The sequence below is a fragment of the Marmota marmota genome, unplaced genomic scaffold, assembly GCF_001458135.2.
Source record: "Marmota marmota marmota unplaced genomic scaffold, marMar, whole genome shotgun sequence".
Lineage (NCBI taxonomy): Eukaryota > Metazoa > Chordata > Mammalia > Rodentia > Sciuridae > Marmota > Marmota marmota.
Genome location: NW_026000174.1, coordinates 57,725,392 through 57,737,370, shown reverse-complemented (window position 1 = coordinate 57,737,370; position 11,979 = coordinate 57,725,392). Strand labels below are relative to the sequence as shown.

Below are 11,979 nucleotides of genomic sequence, written 5' to 3'. Positions count from 1 at the left end.
CATTAGTACCATATTTGGAGCTAGACTTTATTTTGTTCATGAATTTCTGTTCTTATTTTTAAAGATGAATAATAATAATAATAAAGACCTCAACATTCGATGAGGTATTAAGTGCATAATGAGACACAATTTTATAGGTCTTTGTCTCTTTTTTTTGTTTGTTTGTTTTTTAAATATTTTCAGTTGTCAGTAGACCTTTATTTTATTAATTTATATGTGGTGTTGAGAATCAAACCCAGTGCCTCACACATGCTGGGCAAGTGCTCTACCACTGAGCCACAACCCCAGCACCCCCACCCCTACCCCCGGGGTCTTTGTCGTTTGTAAAGGAAGAATTAATCCATGACAGGTCAAATTCAGAATAGACTGTAAAGAGATTTGATGTATAGATAGAATTTTTAAATGCCTTCTAAAATGAATGCTATTTCTTCTTCTATTTGTAGCTATGAGAGTCTCCAGATAAGAGACGACTTGCTAGTCATCCCTGCCCCTTTCATTACAATGAAAAACAGGACTAATAAAATCACTTCCTCATTTTCTTATATGAATGAGACTTCAGAACACCTTCCAATGATCCATTTAAGGAAAACACTAGTAAATTCTCAAAGGTGGCATATGAGTTAATTTTATTAATCTTCTCTACCACATGAGGATGCTTCCATTTCTCCATATAGAAGTTCTAGCAAATATAAAGTACAGAACAAATTATCTCCAAATCATTTCTGCCTGATCTCCAACCTCTATCCTCAATAAATGTCTAAACTTCTGTTCTCAATGTCAAAAGAAGCATTAAAGATAAAGGTGCAGCTAGGTGCACTGAAACATTGGTGATGATAAAGCAACAATCTGATATTAAGCAAATCTTCCTTAATCATAATTGCAAATTTGAATTGGGTAATTTCAATAACTATTTATTTTTACCATTCCCTTGAAAATGATGCAAAACCAAAGCTTCATAACTGAATTTGTTCTTTTGGGACTTTCACAGAATCCTATTGTTCAGAAAATAGTATTTGTTGTGTTTTTGTTGGTCTACATTGCAACTATTGGAGGCAACATGATGATTGCACCGACCATCCTCTGTATCCCTGCACTGCCATGTACTTCTTCTTGGCATACTTATCCTTCCTGGATGCCTGCTTCTCCTCAGTCATCACACCAAAGATGGCTGTGGATTCACTGTATGAGAAGAAAACCATCTCTTATAAAGGATGCATGATGCAAGTATTTGCTGAACATTTCTTTGCTGGGGTGGAGTTGATTGTTCTTGCAGTCATGGCCTATGACCGCTATGTGGCCATTTGCAAGCCCTTGAACTACTCTGCCATCATGAACTGGAGGCTTTGTGGCATTTTGATGGGGGTTGCCTGGACAGGGGGCTTCTTGCATTCCATTATACAGATTCTCTTTACTTTCCAGCTGCCCTTTTGTGGCCCAATATCATTGATCATTTCATATGTGACTTGTACCCATTACTGGAGCAGGCCTGCACTGACACTCACTTCTTTGGACTTTTGGTAATTGCCAACAGTGGATCTATCTGCATGATAATTTTCTGCTTGTTGCTGGTCTCCTATGGCATCATCTTGTTCTCCCTGAGAACACACAGTGCTGAAGGGCGGAGGAAAGCTCTGTCCACCTGTGGATCTCACATTGCAGTTGTGGTTTTGTTCTTTGTCCCATGCATATTTATATATGCAAGACCTCCTTCTGCTTTCCCATTTGACAAAATGGTAGCCATATTTTACACCATCCTAACTCCCTTGCTCAATCCTTTAATTTATACTTTCAGGAATAAGGAAGTGAAAAATGCCATGAGGAAAGTGTGGAAGAGAGTGGTGGTGGTTTCCAATGAAAAATAAAACATTAGACTTTAGAAAAAAAAAGTGTAAGATTAAAGAAATAATAATGATATTAGACCACAATATTATGGGTTGCTCATTATCTGTGAAGTAAATACCAATTCTATAGAAAGTACAATATTTTGGGGGTCAGAGATGATACTTTTACTTTGATATCAGTCATCTACTCTGAGTTGGCAACACAATATCCTGATATGTGAATTAAAGAGAAATACATTTTATTCTTATATAAACCTATTGATAAATAAAAAAATAGATAGAAAAAATGCACATCAGATGCTTGGCCATTGATCCCATGCTTTAAAAATATATATGGAAAGTCAACAAAATTCCTTAAACCTTCAGGATACAAATGTATTCTATTTAAAGTGGACACATTGTAAAATACTTATTTTTATCATTACTTTCTGCAGAGCTGGTGATTAAATCATCAGCCTGATGAACCCTAGTCAAGCACTCTGCTGTGGAACTATGGGCCCAGCTGGCACAAGGACATTTTTTTCCCATTATCTTTTTCTTTTCTTTCTGTTTTTCATTTTTTTTTCTTTTTAGAAGTAAGATTAATTTTGATATAAATCAAAGAGCATGGAATATAATTTACTCTAATTTATTGCCCAGTGTTTCCCCTTTCCCTTCCTTTCTCCCTCTCCCTGTTTCCTTCTCTTTCTCCTATTTACTTTTAGTTATTTTTTTTCAAGTTAGTGTTTTGTGGATATTTTATGAAGATGGTACTTACTGTGTAATATTCATCTATGTACATAGGAAATTTAGGTCAGATTCATTCCTCTGTTCTTCCCTTATCCCAGCCATTCTCCCTCCCCTTCAGTACTTTGATGGAATTCTTTGCAACCTTTTCCCTCTCCCTCCTCTCTGTTTTTGCTTGTATTTTGGACTAGTGTCCACATATCAGAGAAAATCCAACCTTTGCCTTGATGAGTCTGATTTATTTCACTTAGCATGATAGTCTCCAAGTTCTATTCATTTACCATCAAATGTCATAATATAATTCTGTCTTTCTTTATGGCTGAGTAATATTCAATCCTTGTGTATATGTACCACATTCTCTTTATCCATTCATCTATTGACAGCACCTAGAATGATTCTATAGCTTGGCTATTTTGCTGTCACATTGATGTGACTCTATAACTATAGTGTACTGATTTTAGATCTTTTGGATATACCAAGGAATGAGAAAGCTGGATCATATAGTGCTTCCATTCCTAGATTTTGAGGAATCTACATGCCATTTTCCAGAGTGGTTGAACTAATTTGCAGTCCCACCCACAAAGTATGTTTGTAATTTTTTTTTTTGCCACGTTCTCACCAACACTTATTATTATTTATATATTTGATAATTGCCATTCTGACTGGAGTCAGATGATATCTTATGTAGTTTTGCTTTGCATTTCCCTCATTGGTAGATATGTTGAATATTTTTATAACATATTTCTTGGCCAATTGTGTTTCTTCTTTTGAGAAATGTCTGTTTAGTTTCTTGGCACATTTATTAATTGAGTAGCTTTTTGGTGTCCAGTTTTTTTGGGACCTTGATATATTCTTGATATTAATACCCTATCTGAGGAGCAGGCAGCAAAGATCTTCTCCCATTCTGAAGGCTCTCTTCATGGTCTTGTTTCTTTCACTTCTCAGAGATTTTTAATTTGATGCCATTGATCTAATGACTTTTTGCTTTTATTTTTTGTGCTTTAGGAATTCTTGTTAAGGAAGTCAGATCTTTTTTCAACATGTTGGAGTATTGGGCCTACATTATCTTCAAGTGGTTGCAGTTTCTAGTCTAATTCCTAAGTCTCTGATCCATCACTTGAAAAAGTATTTGAGTCAGAGTGGTGAACTCATTGACACTAGGGGAAAACATTTCAGGAAGGGTATAGAGAAGAGCAATAATAGGCCCTTCACTGTAGGAGTTCCTACATCACATGAATCTATCATTTAGCATGGGTCCATTACCATTTACTGCATAATTTGAGTCACTCCTTGAATTTCTTGACAGATAAAACCTGATTGATCCAGTGCTACCTATGAGTTCCTCTTGGGTTAGGTGACTTTCTTCTATCCATTGGCTTTGGAAGAGAAGGGGCAGAAGATTCCATGAGGAAGTTAGCAGTGAGTATCTCTTGTTCAAGAACAATCAAAGGGAATTTTTGAGTTACCACAATACAAAAAAAAAAAAAAAAATCAGGACCAGTTGTGCATGTAGAGAGCTTACTCCTCCCATCACCAAAAAGGAGTAAATCCAGATGCACCAGAGAGTAACAGGCTGTTTCAAAAGATTATGTTTAAATTTACTAAATGATTTTAGTTTCTGTAAGTAAGTGCACCCAAGTGAAAATAATTCTGTTTGATTCGTTGTTAATAAAGAGATCATTCAACTATAGACACATCTTATATGCCACTCACACAGTTAAGTTTAGCTAATCTCAGATTGTCATGTGACTTCTGGAATACATATGATTAATGAGCAAAATGTTTCAGTTTTCCCTAGCCCATTAACAGTAATAAATGTCTGTTGTGTAATGTCAACAAAAAATCTAAATCCTTCATTTCTTTCCTTAATCTCCATGTAAAATCCATGGAGAAGAATGCAGATGTTAGTTTTCTTTGCCAGAACAGACATGTGAAAAAGTAGGTAAGATTAATTGGTTTCTCTTTGAAAAGCCCACAAGGGATTTCCATTAGCTTTTAAACATCATCTGGACAAAGTGAATACATTGTAACCCACATTGTACTACTCACATTGTCATGAGAGTGGAATTGTCCTATGCTTTCCCTTTCCCTTTCTTCTCCATGTTTATCCTCATGGCAGGGGTAAGTTCTTCATGTCTTTTCATTTCATCTAGGTATTCTAATACACAAACAGTTCTAAGAAATAGTTTGAGAAATGAACATCTATTATCACTGGCTCAATTGCTTTATAAATTCATAAATCTATGAATCCAAGATTTGAAATACTATAAATGAAATATTATTCTGCACATATTATGGTGACCACTACCGATTAATTACAGCTTTATGTCTGATTCAACATCAACTTGAATTCAAACACATTTTATCATTTTGTCTCCTGACTTTTCATTTTATATTCCCATAATGAGATCATTCCTGACCCCCCTCTCTCTTTCTCTCTCTTTCCACTTGCCCCACTAACACTTGTAAAGAAAACATAATATTCAGCAGAGAATTGAGAAAACACTGAGCCTGGCATGGCGCCTCATGCCTGTAATCACAGCAGCTTGGATGGCTGAGGCAGGAGGATTGCAAGTTCAAAGCCACCCTCAACAACTTAGAGAGAACCTGTCTCAAAATTGAAAAAAAAAAAAAAGAGAGAGAACTAAAGATGTGGCTCAGTGGTTAAGTGCCCCTGGGTTCAGTTTCTAATACAACACACACACACACACACACACACACAGGAAAAAAAGATACTGAAAACATCCATCACCAAATGTTCATCCTTACAACTATAATAAATGGAATTTATCAGAATTCTCTCAACAGTTGTCTTAGCTTTACTTTCTGTTTTCTATATTGATCTTGCTTAGACATGGTGAAATTTAGCCTAAATTTGTCCCTATAATTTAGGCATTGTAACTTTTGTGCTAATTATATGTGGACTTATTGTATTTACTTCAGTTATTCTAAAACATGGTAGATGAACAATACCAATATAAAAATTGGAAATTGAAAAAACCATATCTGTGTATCTAAAAGAAAATAATGGGAAGTTCATTTAGAAATGAAATAAATAAAGGATTCAGGAACTAGATCATATCATATCATAATTTAGATAAAATTATGATTTTTCCCAAAGTCATACAATGATTCTCCCACAGAATCTGCTCATGCACTTTTGCCCTTCCTTGCACAGTGGGCTTTTCCTTATCTCATCCCCTGGTGATCCTTTCTTTTCTTGTTCTTAACTCAAAATTACCATTTTTCTTTGGCTGTGGATTCTCCGATCATTCTTTAACATTTCTATTTCTTCCTCCTATTATTTTCAAATTTACACATAAAGTTATGATCTATTTGAATGATCCTGGAGAGTGCATCCATTTGGATGTCAGGACATATTCTTGGCATATGAGTTGTTTCCTTTATCACCTATGTTTCTTGGGTTTATGTTGGCTCCACCTATCAGTCAAGGACTGATGCAAAACACAGTGTGTGTTGGGTGGAGTATTAGAGATTTCCATGGAGTATACATTCTGGGGTTCTGTTCTGGCTGAGATTTTGTTCTGTTTTTTTGGTTCTGTTTTTTTATGGCTCTCTGCTAAACTGTATCCCCCATTTTAGCTTGAAGGACACAAGTAAAACAACATTAACTTGCCTGAGAAGATATCATAAAATCGAATGAAAAATTTTGATGCAATAATGAAGAAGGATATAATTAGAAGATTACATGATTCTATCTGTACACACACACATGCACACACATTTAACTGTGGAAATTTATCAGCAAGAACATTTTTTGACTGGGCTAATTAGGAACATTTTCTGAGGCAATGCTACTTTTTTACTTATAGCTATACTTTCTGCTTATTGCTACTTTACTTATTGTCTATATTTAAAAATGACAAGTGGAGATTTTAGCAGAAGATCACAACAAAAGAAAAGTTATTAGACACTGTGAGATAAGGAACATTGGAGAATGAGACTTTCCAGGTGTGTTGATGAGGAACAGAATGTATTGGGTGTGACCAGAACATGGGAGGGCAGGTGGAAAGCAAGATGATAGCATGAGATTAGAGGCTTTGAAGACCTTGGTGAATGTCTCAACAACCAGAGTAATCATTACATTATATTTATAAATCATAATATTTTTAAATTGCCCACTTTATATATACATATATACCAGGGATTGAACCCAGGGCCCTCAGCCACTGAGCCAAATCCCCCATCCTATTTGGTATTTTATTTAGAGACAGGGTCTCACTGAGTTGCTTAACCCCTCATTTTTTTTTTTTTCGGAGTCTGGCTTTAAACCTGTGATCATCCTGCCTCAGCCTCCCAAACCACAGGGATCACAGGCATGTGTCACCCTGTCCACCCCCACTTTCCTTTTAATGTGATAGGAGGAAAGAAGAAAGACAGAATGAAAAGTGAAGAGTGAACTTTGCTAATAAAAATATATTTCAAGTTTATTATTTTTTATGACCTCTGGCTAGGAGGAAAATTTACTTTTCCAAGCTTTTCTGCTTTGATTTGGAAATTTGACTAACCAGTTATTTATAGTGTTCTTCAGTTTGTCTCAGAAAATATTTTCTTTCTAATTTCCATTAATCTTTGATTTAATTTCTCAAATGTCCTAACTCCTCCGATTTTTATATTTGAGGACCACAAGTTTGTTCAAAACCAATGGGCCATATGTATTAAAGATGGTATGTATTTTTATTAATTTAATTTTTGCATTTATTAAAGTTCTTGGGAGTGGTCATATCTAGATTCTTATTCACTACAAAACACCAGTGTGATCCATAGTGCTTATTTAATTACAGTTACTCAGCAAAGGAACTTCATGTTTTAAAACATTTATAAAGATGTACAATAAATAAATAAAACAATGGAATTAGTATTTTTGAACAATGAAAAGAGACTCATGGAAAGCCAACACTAAATAACTTAATGAAAGCAATCATTTCATTTGCTCATACATATAGCTAAATCATCTGTATGTTTTCCTGGTACTGAATTCTGTAACACTAAAAGGGTAGAATTTTTATTATTTCAGTTTCATGTGTGAATATCAAGGGACTTGTTAAGCGTCTGACCACCACTGGGCAGTGGGTTGGGTTTGAGACACAGCGATGTGGCCTCACACTATGCATTGGTCTCTCACAAGGGTCTAACTCTGGATTCATTTACATTTCTAAGAACCAGGATTGGAATCTGAATCTCTTTTATTACACTTCATTGATATACATCATTTATATTCTTCATTGGACAATCTATCCTCCCTGATGTTAGCAGTGTTTGGAGAGCAGGGAAGTAGACAATGTCAAAGGACTTCACATTTCAGGAGTGTAGTAATTATGGCCAATTTCAATGGAAGACCCAGATAGAAAATGACCTGTTCTATATTTGTGCTCTACAGCTCCAGTCAATTTAACATAATGCTGAAAGGAATCATTGCTTTCATTTTCTTGTGTACTCTAGTCATCAGATTTGTTTGTGTCTGTAACAATTATTAAGGATCTTTGAGACAGTCATCAGAAATCAGTAAACATATGTAGCTAGATAAATAATGATGATTGATGAGTAAATAGACCCTGCATTATCAGAGACATCACGTCAACATGAGGAAGCTCTACAGAAAACAGTAAAAGATGGCTCCTGTACCTGGTAATGTAGTCTACTAAACAACCTGACTGTATCAACAAGTTATCCATGACTGGCTTTACACAGGTAGACACAGAAAAAATTGCTCAGGAGGCCATGTGTTTAATTTGCTTTTGTATCTGTGACCAAAGACCTGACAAGACAAGTTAGAGGAGAAGACATTTGTTCTAGTTCAAGGTGACAGATGTTTGTTCTATAAGTCTGAGATGAGGCAGAATATCATGATGGAAGATCATGGCAAAGGAAACAAGCTCAGGGCATGACAACCAGGAAGAATAAAAAGAGAACTCTACTCAACAGTGACATATAAGAAATCTTAAAGTCACATTTCCGGTGACCTATTTCCTACAGTCACACCTACCTACCTATAGTTTCCACCAGGTTAATCAATCAGTGAACTAATCCACTGATTAGTTTCCATCTCTCATGATCAAATGATTTTATGTCTGAAAATTCTTGCATTGTCTCACCCATGAACTTTTGGGGGACCACTCATATCTAAACCATAACACTATCTCTTTGGAAACTCGCCAGAAGTTCTGAGATTTAACAATGATGAAGATGGGACTTTTGATCAGTAGGAACTTGTAGATTGTTGGGCAAATTCTGGAAAGCTAGATTGTTAGTTCCTCTCCCAGTATCTTACATTTCCTTGGCTAAGACTCCCTCTGTCTCTCAAATTCGAGGGGAAAATCACCCCCAATGATTTCACATTGTGCAAAATAATATTTTAGTTGTATTAAGTGTTGTGCTGCATGTTAACAATATTACTTACATGTTATTGCATACTTTCTCCAACAGAAACAAATAAATAATAATGAAAGATTAAACAAAGCAGGACAAAGAATAGGAAGTTGCTAAGAATGGTATCAAACGGGAACCAGAATTGTAGAATATATTGGTAGAGTTTAATTGCTTAATGATATTTTAAAACTATCATGTCAGGTGATTATTCTGTGTGAGGAGACACATGTAAATTTTTAATTAACAGAAAATATCTTTCTTTTAAGTCCATAGGCTATGGAAATGATGGTCCTTTTGGGGTCTCAACTTTTCTCATAAATCACTTAAATTTTAAACATTTTACGGAGTGTGAATAAACATAAAAATAGATAAGATGCAGTATTTCAGTAGTGAAAAATAGAAATTTGTAGGTGAGGATCCTCCTGAAGGGGCTTGAGGAGCTATGTCCAAGTTTTCCCCAAAATATCATTTTAAGTGCTATGTTCCTTTATGTTAATTACATTTGTCATATCAACTTCCAAATAAATAAAGAGAAAAGTTCATTCAATATCCTCTCTAAATTTTCCTTTGTATTTAAAATTTATGCTTTATAAGATCAGTTTCTGAAAGGAAAAAGTAATATGTGAAATAGTTTTCTTTAATAAGTACTTCTTGCTACTGTCATCTGAGATTTCCATATGAACTGATGAATGGATAGTTTATCACATAACTCTGTTTCATATTTTCTAGATGCACAAGCATTTAGCCTGAATTCTACAAGAAACAGTGTACTGCATACCCAAATACCCAGTGTTCTATTCCTGAGTATGATAGGAAATAAAGCATCTTCAGATATAAACCCAAAAGCAATAAGACAAGAAAACAGGGGAAAAAAACTCAATTGCTTGGGTCAAAAGTTTTTCAAATATGTGAGTAATTGAAAAACCACACAAATTGTACTTTGGCACATCATGCTGATGCAAAATTTCCAAGCCCTGGGGAAAACCAAGCAGTAATTCTATAGGTTCAAAAACTAAGAAGGAAGCCTCTTGAAAGTACAGGTGAAAACCCAGGAGGAAACTTTGCTTCTCTCTTTTTCTGTGTTTCTGAGGTGATGAAGACAACTCTTGAGCAGCAGTGAGGACATTTTCTACCTTGACTATCAGAGGGGATTTTCCTCTTTCTCTTAGATGAAGAGCAAAGATTGTATTTAGATATTACACTTTGGGGTCAACTGAGTCAAGTTTTCTCCATGGAGAACAGGAAATGGCCATCACTAGAATTTTCAAGGAACTGACCCATGGTGAGATATATGGTTTAGAATTTTGGATCTTCTTGGATAATTTTAAATTGTGATACAGTGTTTAAAATTGTAGGTGTTGTGGTGGTGCCAAGTTCAGGGCACAGGATACCTCTGTCAGCAACCATTTACTTGGTATAACTGCATGAATTTTACAACCTCTGACTTCTCATGTTTAATGAGAATCATAACATTAGCAGGTCAAGGGATGTGGAATTGAATGAAATAATACATGTGGACAACATAGTTCATAGTTGACACAAAATAAGTGTTCCATGAACAAACTGGTCTTAGAGTGCATCTTTTTTGGTGTTAGAGATATGGTGAAATGATAACATCAAGTCTAAGGAAATAAGACCCATTCTCAACTTTTTATCTTCAAGGTAAATCCAAACACTTAGAAACACATCAAATTTGCATATTTGTATGTGTGTGTAAGGAAAGAGGAGAATTTATAATACATGGAATACTCTGAACAATGAACAAGGAATATTATTCCAAATTTGTGGATCATTATTCATACTCTTAATTTTTTCATTATCAATTTTTAATGGATACATGCACATATTTGTGGTAACAGTTTAATCAGAACAAGGTAATTGGCTTTATCTGTCACCTCACATATTTATCTTTTCTTTCAGTTAGACAATTAAAAATCAACTCTACAAGATTTTTAGAAATCTACAAAGAATTTATTTCAACCCTGGTCACCCCACTGTTCTGTTCTTCCTATGCAGCACCACTCTACCAATTAACCTTGCTCTATCCACCTTCCTACTACACTTTTTCAGCCTCTAGGAACCATGATTCTACCTTCTCCTTCTTTGAGACCTGCACTTTTAACTTCCACATCTAAGTGACAACATGTGACATATAACGACATTTCTGTGTCTTACTTATTTCAAGTGCATATTATTCGGCTAGCTCTTGGACAGTTTTTTTATTGCTAAGAAAATCCTCATTTATCAATTGCTTGCTAATGTTTGCAACACTCTGTGTTTTAGATTCAAGTGGTCTTTTCAGATGTTATAGAAAGAACACTGACATATTAACATGGTAGACACAAGACTTGCGGGACAAGTCACAGATTCATGGAAATAGAATGTAGCATTCACTATGCCCACAACAACACACTACTAAAAAGCACAGGAAAAAACATCAGGCCTAAAAAAGTGTGACTAAGCCACAGAATGGTGTCTTTAATTGTAATTGTTTAATTGTTCCGATGTGCATTTTATATCATAAGTAGCATTGGGTTCTTGCCTCAGAATTGTCCAGAAAAATCTAAGTGGCTAAGCTGTGAACTGCTTTAGTGCTTGCTCTTTTTTTTCTCTTTTTTTTATTGTTGGTTATTCAAAACATTACATAGTTCTTGATATATCATATTTCAACCTTTGATTCAAGTGGGTTATGAGCTCCCATTTTTACCCCATATACAGATTGCAGAATCACATCAGTTACACATCCATTGATTTACATATTGCCATACTAGTGTCTGTTGTATTCTGCTGCCTTTCCTATCCTCTACTATCCCCCCTCCCCTCCCCTCTTCTCTCTCTGCCCCCTCTACTGTCATTCATTTGTCCCCCTTGTATTATTTTTCCCTTTCCCCTCACTTCCTCTTGTATGTACTTTTGTATAACCCTGAGGGTCTCCTTCCATTTCCATGCAATTTCCCTTCTCTCTCCCTTTCCCTCCCACCTCTCATCCCTGTTTAATGTTAATCTTCTTCTCATGCTCTTC

General features: G+C 35.4%; 1 pseudogene; it reads left to right on the top strand.

Annotated features, from left to right (window-relative positions):
• The first annotated feature begins 934 nt into the window (after window positions 1-934).
• Window positions 935-1,862, top strand: LOC107134974 (annotated as a pseudogene).
• Window positions 1,863-11,979: the final 10,117 nt, after the last annotated feature.